The sequence below is a fragment of the Corylus avellana genome, chromosome 7 (genome assembly GCF_965113065.1).
Source record: "Corylus avellana chromosome 7, dhCorAvel1.hap1.2, whole genome shotgun sequence".
NCBI lineage: Eukaryota > Viridiplantae > Streptophyta > Magnoliopsida > Fagales > Betulaceae > Corylus > Corylus avellana.
In genome coordinates this window covers 7,732,839-7,753,116 of record NC_142496.1, presented here as the reverse complement: position 1 = coordinate 7,753,116, position 20,278 = coordinate 7,732,839, and the positions used below count along the sequence as shown (strand labels likewise).

The 20,278-nt window shown below is 36.7% G+C and overlaps 1 pseudogene; it reads right to left on the bottom strand.

Annotated features, from left to right (window-relative positions):
- Window positions 1-10,868: 10,868 nt before the first annotated feature.
- On the bottom strand, window positions 10,869-12,575 carry LOC148584412 (uncharacterized; annotated as a pseudogene).
- Between the last annotated feature and the right edge of the window lie 7,703 nt (window positions 12,576-20,278).

The window sequence follows — 20,278 nt, the reverse complement described above, 5'->3', positions numbered from 1 at the left end:
TACTGACGTGTTAACACTGACACGTCAAAAACTTGGATTTTTGGACACCCGCCCTTTTAACCGTTGAGACACGTAAAAAATGACACGTCAGAAATGGTTGGTCCAAAAAAAAACATGATTTTTGTAGTGACTGGTCTGTGCATCATGCGTAGAAAATGGGCGCCAGAGCAACTCCAAGTGCTGACAGCCTTTCAACCACTTCAGCCAAGTCACAAACACATCATGCATCCTTCCACTAGTGAGTGGGAATCTCTACCACCTTCCACTAGCCACTTGACATGCACAATAAGTCTCCATGTTTCCACTAAAAGAATGGGAATCCCATAATTCAAGGAGACAATCAAAGAACCAAGCATGAAAGAAAATATAAACAATTCTTTATTGGCAGTCAACTGGTAGTTGCATGGTAGGCGTACGAGAGACATTGATTGAACCATAACTTTAGCCTTAGAGGTGAGCGGTAGACAGGTAGGCGTACGCTGGTCGTCCGAAACACACCGAGTGAAAAGTAACTTTAGCGATGAAGAACAACGGTTGACCGGTGATAAGTGCTAAAATATTCATATTTTCAGCCCTTAACTTACATGTTTTAATCCTTTGGTTGTAGTTAATTAGGCCATTTTAATTCATTTTTGTGTTTTTGATGTTTTTACAGGCTTTTGGAAGATCGGGTGATTTTGGCTCAAAAAGAGAAGATGGGAAAAATTGGAACTCCCTGACACTGCGATCGAGCGCAGTACCCGAGAGGACATAGCACAAAGCAGGCTAGGAATGATCGAGCGCATGCCAGATGAAGGATCAATCGCAGACCTACGATCGATCGCACCCGTGCGCAGGAGACAAAGTCAAAAGTGCGGCCAGCTTGTTAGTACTTCCATATTAGGGTTTTCCAATTCCAACTTGTAGTAGGATTAAAACCTTACAAAATTCCTAGGTTTACTTGTGTAACAAGGACTTCTAAAGCCTATAAATAAACCTCTTAGGTTCTAGGAATGGGGTGTGGAGAAAAGAGGCACAAGCTCTGGAAAGGAACTGAAGGCTGCATTAAGAGGAGTTTGGGTTTTTCTTCTCTTCCACTTTTATCTTTATTATGTAGTTTATATTTTATTTAGGACTAGATTGAAGCCCTAGTTATGTTTAATTAATATTTCAATATCGGCGCCCTTGTGATGATCTTGTTGTGCTATTTAACTTGATTAATACCTTCTTTCATGAATTCCTCATATTTGTGTGCCTGATCAACATATGCATGTGGTATGGACTAATTAGTTAAATCAATTTGGATGACCGAGTCCTGGGTTTAACATAAGTAACAATAGATATCCACGCCGGATTCTTAGGTTAATCAACATTGGGAACCGGGAGTATACACCATGCCCTAGGCCTCGTGTGTTTGTCGATTTCCATAAAACATATGCTTTACTAAAGAACAACTTAGTATATACCATGCTAAATCCTTTAGGAAGAAAAGAGTTAGAGTATACACCATGCCTAACTCGTTGCTTAGGAAAATCTGTAGCTTAAGGAGTATACACCATGCTTTAGGTTGGCAAACATTAGATAGGCATAACTTGATCAAAGCATTGGCATATTGATATATTAGCTTAATATAATTAGTGGTCGATATCAAAACCCTAATCTTTTTTAGTTTTGTTTATTTTTATTTTATTGAATTCAATCGTGACAATTGAATTTTATCTTTTAATTAAATAGGAAATTACTTCTAAACATAATTTACCAATTCTCGTGGGAATGATCTCGTATTTGCCTACTATACTATTGTTTTGATCTTGTGCACTTGCGAGTTAAAACGTACAATTATTTACCTATTAATTTAGGTAGATAATTTGCACATCAACCGGTTGGCGAACGAAAGATACTAACCTCTTTTCAAACGATGAGCGGTCGATCGGAAGGGCGTAGGGCTGTAGGGGTGTCAATACGGTTACGGTTAGTGGTTATTGGCAAAAACTGCTAATCGTAACCGCCTTAACGGTTTTTAGATTTCACTAAGTGCAACTGTAACCACCTAACTGTTAGCGGTTAGCTACTAACCGCCGGTTAGCGCTTAGTAAAACATAACCGCCCACTATAAACGCTTTTTGAAAATTGGGCCTTTTTGGCTTTTTTTGGGCTTTCTCAAAATAAACATATAACCAATTTTCAGTTTTAGGCTTTTTTTTTTTTTCTTTAGATCACTGTAGCATTTTTACCTCATTTGTTTTTTACATTTTTAGTGCCTTCTTGGGCCAAATTGCTATGCAAAGAGCACATATTGAAAAATCAAAAATATTTGACCCCAAATTTACATTTACTTGTACTTTAAAAAAAATTCCTTAAATATAAATCATAACCTATTAAAATTTAGTATGATTAACTTGAATAAAGTATTTGAATTGTCAATGAATCATATGATTAAGTATTGACTTTCTCAAGGTTGATTAAGGGCCAAATTGCTATGCAAAATTCTGACCAGAAGTACTGGCACGAGTACTTTTCAAATCAGTTAATTCAGAAAGCAGTTTGTTGACTTTCTCAAGGTTCATTTGAGAAGTTGTTTTCAAACTAGAAGATTTTGTTAAATCAGGGAGAGAAATCAGAGGTTTTTCAATCTTAGAAGGAGTGGAAGAAATTTTCAAATCAGTAGGAGGAGAAGGCATATTCTCTTCCATCCGATCTAACTGTTGTCCCATGATATGGAGGGACTGACTGATAAAATTGTTTTGTTCGATAATTTTCCTATCGTTATCAACAGGATCCTTATCAGGGGTTTTGAAATGAGAACATTTAATAACACATTTATTAACATCAAGAAGAGTAGTTTCAAGAGGAGGATGAGAAGATCTGACAACAGTCTTATCTTCTTTGGTAAAACTTTTTTTGACAACATTCAAAACATTATCGACAGGGAAATGTTTTTGAAGATAATCAAAAAACAAAATATGTTTTTGGGACTTAATCATCATCTGAGTCCATGAGACCTTAATGAGATTTCGTTCCTTTTCAGAATATTTGGCACGGTAAGCATGCCGTAAAACACGATTTTTATCAGAATTAAAATCTTTGAGCAAAGCTTTCCAATCAATAATAGAAAAGAAATCTTTGACAGGAGCAACAGCAGTTAAAACATTACACTGATGAGGGAGAGAAGCAACAAAATCAGATGCAGTAAGAGAAACAGATCCACCTTCGTCATCCGTTGGGGGATGATTTCTAGTAGAGTAAAAAGCAGAAGAAACTTTGGAATGGGTAGAAATTCCTTTGAGTTTCAAATCAGGGTTAACAGGAGGAGAAAGAGGAGGAGGAGCGTTAAGAGACTCATCCACTTCTTTATCATGACGTCAGAGTCCTTTTGAGGTTGTGGAACCAGCAAAAGAATTCCTTCGTTCGTTAACCAACAGAAATGCTCATTGATCGGAGCTATTGATCAAGGCCCGACAGAAGTTCCAGAATGTTGTTTTCTCCCTTTGCAGGCTCTGTCCAAACATGCATTCCCCCTGCTCGGACAGCAGATCCAGAAACTCAATTTCTGCTTCACAAGGCCCTGTCCGGACAGCGAATTAACCTGTCTGGACACCCCGTAAGTATTATGCCCAAAAACATGGTTTTAGTAGGCCCAGGTTTAGGATTTAATATATATACATCCTTATAGACTTGGAGATGTACGAAACTCCACCCCAAGTTTCGTGAGAGGTTGTGCTTAGAGAGAAAATCAGTGTGAGCCTAATTATTCCTCTTAAAGGATTTTGTTAGTTTCATTGTGGGCTTCATGAGAAGTCTACCGGAAGGATCCGGTAAAGGAAAATAACGTTGAAGAAGTTTGTGAGCAAGAAGACAAGTTGGAGGCTTGTCGATCTTACAAAGTCAAGGTCTTGCAAAGGGTTGTAAGTGTTCCTAGTGTTTATAATCTCTGAATAATCTTTTGATAGTGATTTCCTGGATTTGGTTGCCTCGAAGAAGTTTTACTTTTAGATCGTTTTTTAAAAGGTTTCCTCTTCGTCACCAAAATCCTTGTGTGTGATTGTTTATATTTTGGCGATTGTTTGCTTATATTTAAATATTGTTAATTCTGCATTAATTGGGGTTTTGGAGTCATTAAGCGTTTATCAATTGGTATCAGAGTGGGTTCACTTTGTTTGGCTTAAATTCCTAAGTGAGATCCTTGACTCCTTTTTACTATGAATACATCTCAGTCTGACTCTTTTAGTTTTGATGATCTTAACAATGTGTACAAAATTATATATGACGAGTATAGTCAGCTGTCCTACAAATACAAAAAGATTTGTAAAAATTTTAAAACTGTAGAACAAGAAAAAGAATCATTGATGATCAAATTGTCTGAATCACATGCCTTGATTGATTCTTTAAATTCTGAGATGTCTATGCTCGTTGAAAAGAATATATCACTTGATAATGATTTGAAAGTTTCTAAAGAACTCTCACAAAAATCCTCTAGTGATAATCAGAAAAGCTTTTGGGATAACTTCACTGAAGATCCCTGAACTTTCACCCGATTTGACAAACGCCCCCTCAAACTTCAAAATCTCTCAATTTAGTCTCCTGAACTTTCAATTGTAATCAATTTGGACCTCTCCGTCAGATTTTAAATGTTAAATGATGTTTATACCCCTGATTTTTTTATAAAATTTCAACTTTACCCTTAATTCCAATTTTTTTATTTAAAAAAACAAAAATCGGGGATATTTTTGTCTTTTTTGGTATTTCTAACGGCTAAATTTGACGGAGGGGTTCAAATTGAGAACAATTTAAAGTTCAGGGGACTAAATTAAGAGATTTTAAAGTTTAGGAGGGGTTTCTCAAATCGAGTGGAAGTTCAGGGGTCTTCAGTGAAATTACCCCAAAGCTTTGTCTGTGTTGATAACAAGTATAGTATGATTGTTGATAATGTTGGTAGCTCTACTTCACATGCTTCTAAATATAAAAGAAAGACCTTGTTTGTTAAGCCTGTGAATATTAAAGAAGTCAAGGCTAATATAGTCTGTTTGGATAAGGGCAAAACTTCGTGTTTGAATAATTGTGTGAAGCCCAAATCCAAGACTTATTCTAAGAAATAAACTCTAGTTAAGTTTGTTCTTACATGCCACCATTGTGGGATTATTGGTCACATCAGACCAAACTATTTTCATTTTAAATCCCAAAGACTTTAGAAAAGCCCAACTGTCCCTAAGAAAGAAAAAAGTGATATAGAGTAGTGTTTACCTAGATCAAAGTCTAAATATATCCCTCCTCATAAAAGACAACATTCTCAAAGGTTTGTTCCCACCTGTCATCATTGTGGCAAAGTTGGTCATATTCGACAAAATTGTGACGTCACACATTGCCTGGGTATGGAGATGGGGATGTGCTTAAATGTATACTACACCCTTAATGACAACAACGCGTTCTTCTCACCTAGTGGTGGCTAGGGAGGAACAAAGCCTTGAGGGATGCTAGGAGGTCGTGGGATCGACTCCTGGTAGGCGCCAAAGAGGACAATATTGTTGTCGAAAGGGCTCTGCTATGCTGCTGCTGTGTATCTCTGATCCCAAATAACGCGTTTTAAAGCCGTAATGGTCATGATCCCATCAGAACTCCGCAGTTAAGTATGCTTCTGCTGGAGTGGTACTAGGATGGGTGACCTCCTGGGAAGTCTGGTTCGAGGGGAGCCAAAAGCGGACAATATTGTGTGTCATTGGGGTGGGATGTTACACAAATTGTTTTAAATTGAGACCCCATATGTGTCATAAATCTGGTCCTAAGATTGTACAAGAGTGGGTTAGGAAAGATGATACCATTCACCCATTGAGGGGGAGTGGTAGTGATCTCACCTTAATTTAAGTGAGTCAATAGCATGCCTAAGATTGATTGTTTTGCTTATTTTTGAAAATCCTAGAGTATGTTGTTTTTCTTTGCTTTGCAATTTGTTGTTCTTGCTTTCTAGTTTATGCATTGCAATTTTTTTTTTTTTTTGTTACACTTTTTGTGTGAAGAGTGTATATATGTTTGTTTTGAGATTCTTGTTATGAGGCATATTCATAAAGGACTTTTCAAGAAATTCATATGTTATGATCTTTGAAAGGCTTATAGATGAGATATTGTGTGCGGACCACCAAGATTTTTGTCTACTTGCTAATCAAGTGTTCATGAATGTGTAATGTCTTGTGAAGACCTAGAAGTAGTTATTAAACCAAATCATTATTTTGTAGTGTGACCTATAAGATGTGATGAAAGCTAAATGCTAAAGACCATTCATGTATTGCCTGTTGTAATCTAAATTCAAAGATGTTGTTTTTCTTTGCTACCCTTCTTTGTGGTTTATTTGTGTGAATAAATTTTTGAGAAAGAAATTGGTGTTGCAAAGATATTTGAAATGTTAAGATAGATATATACTTTAAATGCTCTTTAATTGCTTAATTGGAAATCCTCTTAATTTACGTACTTATGGAATACACTTATCATGGTTGAGTTGATTATCTTTATAATGAACTGTCATTGATCCATTCAAGTATGTGTTATTGTGGCATATTTCATTTATGCTATCTGTATGCACTTAATCATCAAGAAGGAATGTCAATCCATGACAAATTTGTTGTGTTGGACAAACCATATGCGTAGGATGGATTTTTTTGTGGGTTAAAATTGACCAAATGCTGGTTGAACCTATAACCTATAAATTCCAGTTCAACTTATGTCTTGTAATTTAATTTTTATGAAAGACACGTTATCAAAGAGAAAATGTAAAGTGAAATGTGCAAAATGCCAAAATATTTCAAAAGGGGAATTTTCACTGTGTCAATTTTTTGTGCTTGGCTCATCTATAATTAAAATTCCGGATGTAGTTTTGAGCCTTATGATAAGACTAAGAGGGAGAATATTGGATGAGGGTGACTAGGCCCTAGTAAGGTTTGACTTCTAACCTAACAAGATATGAATTTCTTTAATCTAGTTTGGAAGTTTTAATGTGCCTTCTTTATCAATATATGTTTATCCATTGCTTGACTCTTGATTGTGGCTTATCACACACAACACATATAGCAAAAATAGTGATGGTACATAATGGCATGACATGAGTTGCAACAATGATTTTGTTTATTCATCTTTTGATACTCTTGCATGCTTTGGGTATTTTCTTTTTTTTTTGGCACATTCAACAAGAGTTTCTCCTAATCTGCAATTTTTGATCATTTATTGAATATACTCTTCTTATGAATACTCCTGTTTGAAACATTTTTTCCCTAGTTGACATTGAGTCACACATTGAGGGGGAGTTTTTCCTGATGTTTCTTCATGATCTTGCATTACTTCACGCATGTTCTATTATCTGTGATCATGAGTTTTATTTCTGTATTCCTGTTCCACATATGCCTTCATGTATTTTGTGAGTGTTTCAGGAAATACGAAGACCTTTTGTCATTCTGTGACAAAAAGGGGGAGTAAATATGGGGGGAGATGATGGGATGTCTCGACAAATTGGTTTTGTCACCGAATTGCCAACGGGGGAGTTTGTTAGTATCATGTTGGCTTAATTTGGTTCCAAAATACAGAGGCTGCTATCCACGGGCTCAAACACTGGTATAAAATGCTTAGAATCCAATCTCCACCGTTCACAACGAGGATTCACATGTCATGAACATGCTTGCAAAGTTTCAGCTCAATCGGACCACAAATGCTAATCGATTGGAGCTGTTGATCAAGGCTCGACAGAAGTTCCAGAATACTGTTTTCTCCCTGTTCAGACATGCATTACCCCTGTTCGGACAGCAGCTCCAGAAACTCAGTTTCTTCTCCCCTAGGCCCTATTTGAGCAGCCCATTAACCTGTCCGGACACCCCGTACATATTATGCCCAAAAACGTGGTTTTAGTGGGCCAAGGTCTAAGATTTGATGTACTGATATATATACATCCTTATAGACTCGGAGTTGTACGAAATTCCACCCCAGGTTTCGTGAGAGGCTGTGCTTAGAGAGAAAATCTGGGTAAGCCTAATTATTCCTCTTAACGGACTTTGTTAGTTTCATTGTACGCTTTATTGAGAAGTCTATCGGAAGGATCCGGTAAAGGAGAATCACGTTGAAGAAGATTGTGAGCAAAGCGACGAGTTTGAGGCTTGTCGATCTTACAGAGTCAAAGTCTTACAAAGGGTTGTAAGTGTTCCTAGTGTTTATAATATCTGAATAATCTTTTGATAGTGATTCAATGGGTTTAGCTGCCCCAGAGAGGTTTTAATTTTAGATCGTTTTCTAAAAGGTTTCCTCTTCGTCACCAAAATCCTTGTTTGTGATTGTTTATATTTTGGTGATTATTTGCTTATATTTAAATATTGTTAATTCCGTTAATTGGGGTTTTGGAGTCGTTAAGCGTTTATCATGATTGATACATCAACTTTTTTACTTTTAATTATAGGAATTGATGAATAATTGTTACGAAAATGAATTCATATCTAACCCATCAACTCCATCGAAGCTAATTTATAGCGATAGATATGGGCATGCAATAGTGAAAGCCAAGTTGAGGAATTCATGACCCGTAGAGTTGTGGGTTCAGGAAATTTAATGAGGGCTTATTTTTTGAAGAATTAGGCTATGCTTGTTTAGGTGTAAAATGATTTATGAAAAATATTTTTCGTTTATTTTGGTGTTTGGTGTGACAGAAAATAATAGTCAATCAACAATATTTTCGATTTAATCAAAAAAATCTCTTTAATTTCCGAAAAATGGTTTCCATTTTTTAAAACTGTAAAATCATGTTCCGAGTTTGAGCAACTCATTTTCAATTTGACAAACCTAACCGGGACCTGGTCGGAACTCTGCTGGGACCTAACTGGAACCTGGCCAAGACCATGTCAGAACCTGGTTGGGCTTCCGCCAGGATCCGGTTGGGACTTAGTTGGGCCAACGCCGAGACCCAACCAACCCACCTCCGGGACTTGATCGGGCAACCATTAGGACCTGGTTGGGCCACTGTTAGACCCAACCGTGACCCCACCGGGAACTCGCCAGAACCTGGTCAGAACTTGTCGGGACTTGGTCGAGCCACCATCAAGACTCGATCAAGACTTGGTTGGGAGTCACTTAGGATCCGATTGAGACTCACCAAGCCATTGCCCGAATTTCACCGGGACTTGGTTAGGACACCGTCGGTTTGTTATTTATAATAGTGCTATGGGGTTTTAGAAAAGAAGTTTCTAAATTTAAAATATATATATATATATATACCATATTTTCTAGTAATAAATGAGTAATTGACTATGGTTTATGTTGAGGATCGTGGCCCTGAGCTCACGCACACGCCTTCTTATTTACGGGCGAAGGTTTCACAATCAATCATCCTTAAAATATTAATCAAGCACAACCATCAAACGTACATAGTCACATTGCAACACAATGAGCAGACTATCCAATTAGGAAATTATATGATATCATACGAAATTAGGAAATTAATCATAAAAATTTCAAAAAGCAGAGAAATCAATAGATGAAAGTAGAATAAGATGCATGAGTGATGAGACTTTAAAAGTAGAGTACCCATTTCACTCTGTCCTGTATATACTGGAGTTGAAAGGAAAGTTTCTTTTTTATTGTGACTTTTATTTTTTATTTTCCTGATCGAGCAATACATAAGAAAAGAAAGAAGGGATAAAAAGACATCAGCTGAAATACTAACAGAAATAAAAAATGAAAACAGAACAAATTTTTTGGAAAAATGCAATGAGAGGCCAACCACTTGGCTAAAATTCAACAGGAAAATGAAAACAACAACTAATTAAGGATGCATGGGAAACAAAAATATTGGTGTTAAAGTAATGATTAAATTTATCTCTTCCTATCAGGTTAAGCTTTTGAAATAACTAGTAATTTAACATGGTATCAGAGCCAAAGGTCATAGAATCGAATTTGATTCCGTCAAATCACCTCACATTTAAATTAAATATTCCACGTGTTGGGCATCACCTATTAAAAGGAAGTTTGAACACACACGTAAAGGAAAGTGTTAAAATAAACATTAGATAATTAAATTTACTTCTTCCTATCAGTTTAAACTTTTGGAATAACTAGTAATTTAACCATTGGAATGCTTCCATTGGTCAATGAAAGTGGCCCACAGGGACTATGAATATGAATTTATCATGGGCCATGGCGATTGGTTTTGTATTATTAGCCTGACTATGAATGTCATTGATTGCATTAATTCCATTATATATTTTGCATCCAATAATTGAGAGCTTAATTCTCGACTTGTTCAATCAAACAAGACAATTTACACTTGAATCCTCACATAACCCACGTCGATCGGGATAATTCATATAATTTCAACTCCACTTTTAGCCCTCTTCCCAACAAGAGAATGCATCACAATCCAAAAAACTAGATTAATACGTACCATAAACATATGCAAAAGTATAAAAACTTCTTTCCACAGAAGATTGACATGCACAAATTAAGTTTCATTGCCGCAACTAGATATTAAATGAAGAGCATCCAACTAGAAAGAAGAGTAGAGCATATTAGTCAATATCACTGAAGATTGAGGCCAATGATGACCTTTCTCAATGCATCAATGTCAAATTCCCCACTACCATAATCAGCCTTGCATTTCAATGTAACACACAATCTGACATGCATTGCCAACAAAACTAGATTACCAAGTACTCTTAATGCATAAAAGACTCAAAATGTCTCCACAAAACATCAAACAATATCCAAATTCAAGGCAAAAGCATGCCAAACTTCTTTAAAATAACAAGCTAAAAATAGCACACATTCTACAACCTAAGATAGCACACGTTAGAAAAAGATTACAAGTCCAATTATTTTAATTTCTACAATGATGTTCATATTCGAAGCAGAACTACCTCGCAATGACAATCTCATGGATGCTCAAGATCATCCTCGCACACTTTTTCACCAGTGTGATCGCACTTGTGCTCACATGCAGCGGCTGGCTTGCATATGAAATTGCGCAACTTCTTCACCATCCAATAGAGTGGGCGAATTATGTGAGTCAAAATAACAATTACAACCACTCCTGACAAAATATATAATAATATTCGGAACAGTGATTCAAATCCATTATAAACATCAGGCGAGGTCACCAACGTCAACGTGAATATATAGGCATATGTCATGGAAACGACTGAGATAGTCATGGCTACGGATAAAAGCCATATAAAGAACTTGCTCGTAAGAGGAAATCCACTAATGACCAAAAGTATGACACACGCAGATGCAAAGAAAGAGCTACTATTGGCAGATAAGAAGTGTCGGTAGCTCTCTTGATCAGAATAAGACAAAACTGCTGTGCCGACTGCACATGTATCCAAACAAGTGTAAGCATCATTCCTATTTTCTTGCCAAACGCCACCTGGTGGGCTAATTCCAGCTTGGAAAGACATGGTTGCCATCACAGTGGCTACCACCATCAATGAGCCACGTGTTTCCTCGATCCAATTTTCCGGGTTCTTCAAGCGTTTACCTATTGACGATCGAACGCATCCCCACCATCTCCTAAACGTTGATTGAGCTGGTTGTGCTTTATCAATAGATCTTGTAACATCGACTTTCTCTAGAATATTTTCGATTTCGAATACATTAGCCACCCTTTTTATTCCCGGTACTGAAAGTAAGTATTTTATGGCCTGCACAAATTGGATCACTACCAAAAACTCTAAGAGCACTTCCACAAAACAACCTCAAAATAAATTTATTTCAACCAAATTGAATGATAATCTTACTTATATCTTCTTCCAATTTAAAATTTTAGTCCTACTCTGTAAATACAAATAGACTTTGCCAAAAAGCCAAGAAAAACAAGAAAGAGATATCAAATCATTCCCTATTTTACATATAGAAAGAAATTAAAAAAAAAAAAAAAAAAAAAATCTCATCTAAGAGATCGGGCCATTGATATTGTTAACATACCTTCTTTTGCTTGAGCATCACAGCTAAATCTATTATGGAGTTGCCATGGCGGTCTTTGGATATGAGGAGTTCATCGCAAACAGCCGATTCCACCAGACATTTCAAAGCATCCTACTGATTATATCGAACACACAAGTGCAAAACACTCTCTTCATTGAAATTCACTCGGATGGACTCTGGTTGAGCAGAAATTAACTCTTTTACAATCTTTTTTCGCCCTCTCATTGCAGCTAAGTGGAGAGGAATTCTCTCATCCCGATCAGAAGCTAAGCAAACATGTGTATTTGTTTGTAACAATGCTTGTACTATCTCGGTGTGGCCCTCAGCAGAAGCTAAGTGAAGAGGGGTTCGCCCCAAGGAGTCCACCTCTTCTGCAAATGTAGGTTTCTTATTGAGAAGAATTTTACAAAATTCAAGGTGACCATGCAAAGTTGCTATGTGTAAAGGGGTATCCCGGTGGGATGTCAGTGAAACTTTACTAAGAATGAGTGGATCCCTTTGGATCAAAGTGATCAAGAAGCTTACAGAACCCTTCTGTGAGGCTTCATAGAGTTCTTCAACCATTTTGTCTTCTTCAACATGCCTTTCATCCATCCTTCAGAACTTGTGAATGTGAAAACTGAAGCAACTCCAACAAGAGGAGGAAGCAGAGGAGCTTTGAAGCCAATTATTTGAAGCATAGAAAAAATATGAATGATTTGAAGCCAATTATATGTAGCCATGAAGGTAAGGACTGTTTGGCGTCAAATAATTATTGGGTGCGTTTGTCAAAGACCTTGAAAAATGAGTGAATTTGAACCTAGCATTTGATTGAAAAAATAAAAAATATTTGTTTCGTAATATATTTTTATTTGAATAGTAATAAAAAATTATTAATATGATGTAAAAAGTAAAAATGTTAAATTTAATTTTAAAATGAATGTTCGGGTCTAGTCCAGTCCTTTGACAAACATGCTCATTGTTTAATAGTTTGAAATTGTAACAAGATTAGATTGATGTAAAAAATATATATATAAGAACATTTGGTATGATTTTATTATTTGAATAGTATTAATAAATAAATTGATGTGATGTAAAAAAATAAAAATATTAAAAATTAAATTTAAAATAAATAATATTAAGATTTTTTTTTTTTTTTCTTTTTTTGGCCATCGACAAACAGGCCGTGAGACTCTAGCTCTGGTCCATAGCGTGGGTTTGGACCATTTGGTTAAAAGAAAGAGTAATAGAGGAAAATGACTTTGACAAACGGTACTAAATTGGCAAATAGTCATCGACAAACGGATGTACTAAATTACTAACTTAATAGTTCAGAGGGGGGTTTTGTGTTTCATTTTAAAGTTTGGGGGTTAAAATACCAAAGTGTAGATAGTTCATGAGAGTTATATGTATTTTTCTTTAATCATTATTAAATTTTGATATATTAGTGATTTTAAAACTCATCTTACATTTCCTTTTTTTATCTAATTTTATTTTCATCTTCTCTTACTTTATGTTTATATCTCAATATGAGACAATTCAAAAAATTATAAGGTTTTCTCTGTAGGGCTCCCAACAACCTACAGGAGAAGCAAATTTTCTTCCACCACAAACTCATCCAGTCTGTGAGTGGGAAGGTTAATCTACAAATTATTCTTGTCCGTATTGGGTTTGAAGGAACTGTCTAGAGGAATGGCTGATGAGTTGGAGGCTTTATGGGGAAGATTCTCATTGACGGAAGAGGAGCAAGACGGGCTTGAGGTGGTAGAGGACGATGTGGAAGAGATCACGGCAAAAGGTACTCATTGTCTGGTAGGAAAACTTATCTCTGATAGGTTCATTGGAAAGAGAACCATCAAGGCTAAGTTGATAAGACGTTGGAGGCCGACCGGATCACTGAAATTTAAGGTGCTTGGAGAAAATATGTTTCTAATGGAATTTGAACATGAGCGGGATAAGATCAGAGTTATGGAGGTTCATCCATTGATTTTTGAAGGTCAACTTTTTTCGATGGCAGAATATGATGGAATCACGCCACCAAGTGAGATGAATTTTGATACGGCGGCTTTTTGGGTTCGTATGTATAAGTTGCCACTTTCATGTATGGGAAGAGAGATGGGGTTTAATCTGGGAGCCATTATCGGAGTGGTGGAAGATGTCGACACGGATGAAGATGGCACTGGATGGGGCAAATTTTTACGTGTGAAAGTCCAAGTGAATGTCCTAAAACCTTTGCCGAGAGGGAGAATACTTAAACTGAAGAATAAAACTTTGTGGATCCCTTTCCAATATGAAAAGGTACTCAGGTTTTGTTTCCATTGTGGGGTTATCCGCCATGGAGCTGGGGGATGTGTGAATGAGGAATTACGTTGGAAATATAGAAAACCAAAGGAACCGGAGTATGGGCCGTGGTTGCGTGCGGGTTCGCCCAAAAGGCGTTCGGAGACTAGAAGGGAAAACTACAGCAAAGACGATTTCTTCCATGAAGAGGACAGCTTTCATGGCTCTGCGTCGGAGTCACGGCCAGCGGTTTTCCGGCCGGCGAGGGGTACAACAACAGATAATAACGGACACCAGAAAAGGAATGAAACACAGAGCGAAGATGGCGGGATTTCATTAAATTCTGCTAATTTTCCTGGAGCTGCATCGGGTGGTTTCCCTGGTGGGCAGTGTGATACTTTAATGCGAAATATTCCAGAGAAGGAAACGCACGGTGATCAAGGGAATTTAAGGAGCATGTCCGTTACTTCTCAATGTGGAAAAAACGTGGGGTACAAGGGATAGATTTGCGGAGGAATGCACTTGTGGGAGCAGAACTGACAAGGTGGGGATGGAATGCTGGATATGGACGAAATTACAGGAAATAAAACCCATCAAGCCACGTCAGAAGCAGTTTACGTGGATGCAGTTTCTTCACCAACAAAGGAGATCTTTGGGCCTTCTTATCACGTGGGCTGCAAACAACTATCACCAAGGGATGGAAATGGGCTGGCAGTTTCAAGGAGTGCGTCACTCCGCTCATGGAAAAAATGAGCATGAGAGAAGCAGGGAGATGTTACTGCAAGGACTGATATTTTACTAGCTTTGGGGAAAAGGAATGCAGATGATGGTGGACATCTAGAGAAAAAGGAGAAAGAAAGGAAAAAAGGGAAGAAGGTAATGGAGGGCGAAAGAAATACTAAAATTTTGATGGCGGCGGCTGGTGCTCAGCCCCGCCAAGAGCCATGAATATACTCAGTTGGAACTGCCGGGGGCTTGGGAACCTCCGGACAGTTTGCGACCTTTGCCACTTGGTAAAGGAAAAGAAACCCAGTTTGATTTTCTTTATGGAAACCAAACTTACAGCTTCTCGGGTGGAACATATAAAATATCAATTGGGATTTGGAAGCGTATTTGTGGTTGACTATGTGGGAAAGAGTGGTGGTCTAGCTCTCTTTTGGAAAGATGATGGAGTGGTTGAAATCCAAAATTACAGTCGCCGTCACATCAATGCCATAATAAGAAGCGAATATGGGGCACAACCATCACTACAAGAAACTGACTCATCAGGGGCGACTTATATAAAGTCGCCCTAATACTCAACTATTAGGGGCGACTTTTGAAAGTCGCCCCTAATAGTTGAGTATTAGCGTCCACATCCAAGTGGACGCTAATAGCTGACCCAAAAGATGAATATTAGCGTCCACTCTACAGTGGACGCTAATAACTCGACCCTAATATATACGCGGGAATTATTCAAGAGGCGGGAAAAAGATCAATAGGGTCGACTTTCAAAGTCGACCCTAATAGTTAACTATTAGGGTCGACTTTGTCGACCCTAAAGAGTAGGGTAGAAAAATAAAATTAATCACCAATAGCGTCCACTTAAAGACTCACCATTAGGGTCGACTTTCGGTCGACTTTGAAAGTCGACCCTAATAGTTAACTATTAGGGTCAACTTTGTCGACCCTAAAGAGTAGGGTAGAAAAATAAAATAAAAAATGAAAAATAAAATTAATCACCAATAGCGTCCACTAAAAGTGGACGCTAAAGACTCACCATTAGGGTCGACTTTCAGTTAACTATTAGGGTCGACAAAGTCGACCCTAAAGAGTAGGTAGAAAAATTAAAAAAAAAAAAAAAAAAATTAATCACCAATAGCGTCCACTAAAAGTGGACGCTAAAGACTCACCATTAGGGTCGACTTTGAAAGTCGACCCTAATAGTTAACTATTAGGGTCTACTTTGTCGACCCTAAAGAGTAGGTAGAAAAATTAAAAAAATAAATTAAAAAAAATTAATCACCAATAGCGTCCACTAAAAGTGGACGCTAAAGACTCACCATTAGGGTCGACTTTGAAAGTCGACCCTAATAGTTAACTATGAGGGTCGACTTTGTCGACCCTAAAGAGTAGGTAGAAAAAAAATAATAATAATAAATAAATAATTAATCACCAATAGCGTCCACTTTTAGTGGACGCTAAAGACTCACCATTAGGGTCGACTTTCTAATAGTTAAGTATTAGGGTCGACTTTGTCGACCCTAAAGAGTAGGTAGAAAAATAAATAAATAAATAAATAATTAATCACCAATAGCGTCCACTAAAAGTGGACGCTAAAGACTCATCATTAGGGTCGACAAAGTCGACCCTAAAGAGTAGGGTAGAAAAAAAAAATAAAAAAAAATTAATCACCAATAGCGTCCACTAAAAGTGGACGCTAAAGACTAACCATTAGGGTCGACTTTTGTCGACCCTAAAGAGTAGGGTAGAAAAATAAAATAAAAAATAAAAAAATAAAATTACTCACCAATAGCGTCCACTAAAAGTGGACGCTAAAGACTCACCATTAGGGTCGACTTTGAAAGTCGACCCTAATACTTAACTATTAGGGTCGACAAAGTCGACCCTAAAGAGTAAGTAGAAAAATTAAAAAAATAAATAAATAAAAAATTAATCACCAATAGCGTCCACTAAAAGTGGACACTAAAGACTCACCATTAGGGTCGACTTTGTCGACCCTAAAGAGTAGGTAGAAAAAAAAAAAAAAAAAAAAAAAAAAAAAATTAATCACCAATAGCGTCCACTAAAAGTGGACGCTAAAGACTCACCATTAGGGTCGACTTTCAAAGTCGACCCTAATACTTAACTATTAGGGTCGACAAAGTCGACCCTAAAGAGTAGGTAGAAAAATAAAAAAAATAAAAAAATAAAAAAATTAATCACCAATAGCGTCCACTAAAAGTGGACGCTAAAGACTCATCATTAGGGTCGACTTTCAAAGTCGACCCTAATAGTTAACTATTAGGGCCGACAAAGTCGACCCTAAAGAGTAGGTAAAAAAAAAAAAAAAAAAATTAATCACCAATAGCGTCCACTTTGAAAGTCGCCCTTGATACTAAAGTATTAGGGTCGACTTTGTGGACGCTAAAGAGTAAGTAGAAAAATAAATAAAAAAATAAAAAATAAAATTTAAGCTAATAATTAATTATAAGATAAATATCACATTAATGATCTATTATACTAAAAATTTATTAAATTTAAATTTGTTGTTAATATTTTAATAATAAAAACATATTTAATATTTGACTCATCGAACTTATAATTTGATGCAATATCTCCTTCCATTAGGATTTGGCGTTAAAATGTTATTTCCCAAAAATTTACCTCCGATAATATGTCATTATTTATTTTATATAAATTATCGGATATTCGATCGATCATGATAGGATCAAATAATCGATCAAACTTCAAACAAATTAAGGTTTGTTCACACATCCGTTAGGTCCTACTGCATTTGTTCGATCGATCATGATAGGATCAAATGATCGATTAAACTTTAAACAATTGAAATTGAAGGTTTGATCGAATATCCGATCAATTATAATGAATTAGTTCGATTGATCGTGATAAGATCAAATGATTGAAACAATTGAAATTGAATTAATTCGATTGATCGTGATATGATTAAATGATCGATCAAACATCGATCCTATTGAATTAATTTGATTGATTGTCATAGGATCAAATGATCAATCAAATATTTGATCGATCCTATTGAATTAGTTCGATTGAGATCGATCATAATGAATTAGTTCGATTGATCGTGATAGGATCAAACATCTGATCGATCCTAATAAATTAGTTTGATTAATGATGATAGATCAAACATCCGATCGATCTTGGTGAATTAGTTCGATTGATCGAGATAGGATCAAATGATTGATCGAACATCCGATCGATCCTACTGAATTAATTTGATTGATCGTGACATTTGATTGATCCTAATGAATTAGTTCGATTGAGATCGATCCTAATGAATTAGTTCGATTGAGATCGATCCTAATAAATTAGTTCGATTGATCGTGATACGATCAAATGTTCGATCGAATATCCAATCGATCCTAGTGAATTAGTTCGATTGATCGTGATATGATTAAATGATCGATCAAACATCCGATCAATCCTAATGAATTAGTTCAATTGATCGTGATAGGATCAAATGTTCAATCAAACATTCGATCGATCCTACTGAATTTGTTCGATTGATCGTGATAGAATCAAATGATCGATCAAACATCTGATCGATCCTAGTGAATTAGTTCGTTTGAACTGTAAACATTCAATTAAGCTATTAATTATTTATAAAAAAAAATATATATCGTGTGAATGGTATTTTTTTTATTGAAAATGTCTTTTATATTGATCGATCCTAGTGAATTAGATCATTTGAACTATAAACATTCAATTAAGCTATTAATCATTTATAGAAAAAAATATTTTGTGAATAGTATTTTTTTCTTGAAAATGTCTTTTATACCCTTAAAATTGTTATAGAATTTCAAATTTACCCTACATTTAAACTTAAAATTATTTTAAAAAAATTCTAAGTAAAATTTTTTTTTTTAAAAAAATAAAATTACCCTAAATAGCAGCGACTAAGCAATGTCGCCGCTGATTGAGGCTTAATAGAAAATATTTGCGCCTGGCGCGGTTTCTGAAATTTTCGAACCAAAAATTTTCCCCAAACGCTCGAAAACACGAAAATCCCTAAAATTTTCCCCTCCCTCAAAAGCACTCAGCTCCCTCATCACTCTCACTCTCGATCTCTCTCCAGCTGCTCTCCCTAGCTCACCCTCTCTCTTACTCCGGCGAGGTCTTCGGCCACCGGAGTAAGAAAACCCAAGCCCTAAATAAAATCAAAATCAAAAACCAAGAAAGGCCCAAATAGTAATATAATAGTTTGTTGAGGTCCTTGAGCAGCGAAGAGGGACGAAATAGAGTTGCAGAGATTGAGAATGTCGATACTGTTTGAGAAGAGCGAGGCGTGGAGGTGGCTGGTGAGGAGGACAAAGGAGTCCAAGCCATTCTTCCTTGCCTTCGCCACCATATGCGGCGTCGTTCCGGGAATCATCGGCTACGGCGTCATGCAGGTCACCAACACCCGCAACCCCGAGCTCGAAGCTCGTCTCCGCCAGAACGCCCGCCCCGAAACCGTCGTACGTATTTTCGTTTCTGTCGATCTTTCTTTCCTTCCATTTTTTTCGCATTAGATTTTGTCATTTGGTATATTCTAAGTTACCCATCGACATAACACCTAGACAGAAACAAAAACCTCGGCCTGAATCCAAAGCAACCTTGGAATCGTTGATACCCCATTTTGGGAAACTCCATACTTTAGATATATTATGATGGACATTTTCAAACTCTTTGCGTTGGAACTTGTAAATGACAAAATGGAAACCAGATTTTGTCATTTGGTTTCTACTGCTATTTCAAGATTTGATGAGTTCCATGGTCATTGTTTCGGACCCATTTCAGCTATGCCATTTGACAAAGGCATTGCTGATTGATTCTGTCTCCCATTTGACAAAGGTGTCTAAGGATGGATGGATAGGGATTAGACAGATAATTTTGTTACCAATCCAGTGGTTTGAAATCCCTAAGAGAGTCGATTGCAATCCTCTTGGTGGGTGTATTGTCCCACACTTCCTTTAAGTCCTCTTTCACGATAATTCAAATCTGGTTCCTGGAGTTTTACTTTTAGACAGGGAATTATTTCTTCTATATCTCAAATTTCTTCCCAACCATTGCCTTTCCTTTTTATGGAAGACTTACTGTTGTCAAAAGCAGCCTCTGAATACGATAGAAAATCTTATAATACTCTGTTGCCTTTGAGTTCCACACCCCGATTTTGCCTTGAGGCTGGGATTTAAGGTAACAGTTGCTAATTCTACTAGGGAGCCTTATCTGTTTCATAATTGTATGTTTCTCCAGTAATTTTGGTTATTTACCCAGTGCTTCTCAAGGCTTGGACACATATTGAAAAGTATGACTTCAAGTGTAGGACAGAAAGTTATTTGGATCAAAAAAGGGCTCATGACATGGACTTTTTTTACCT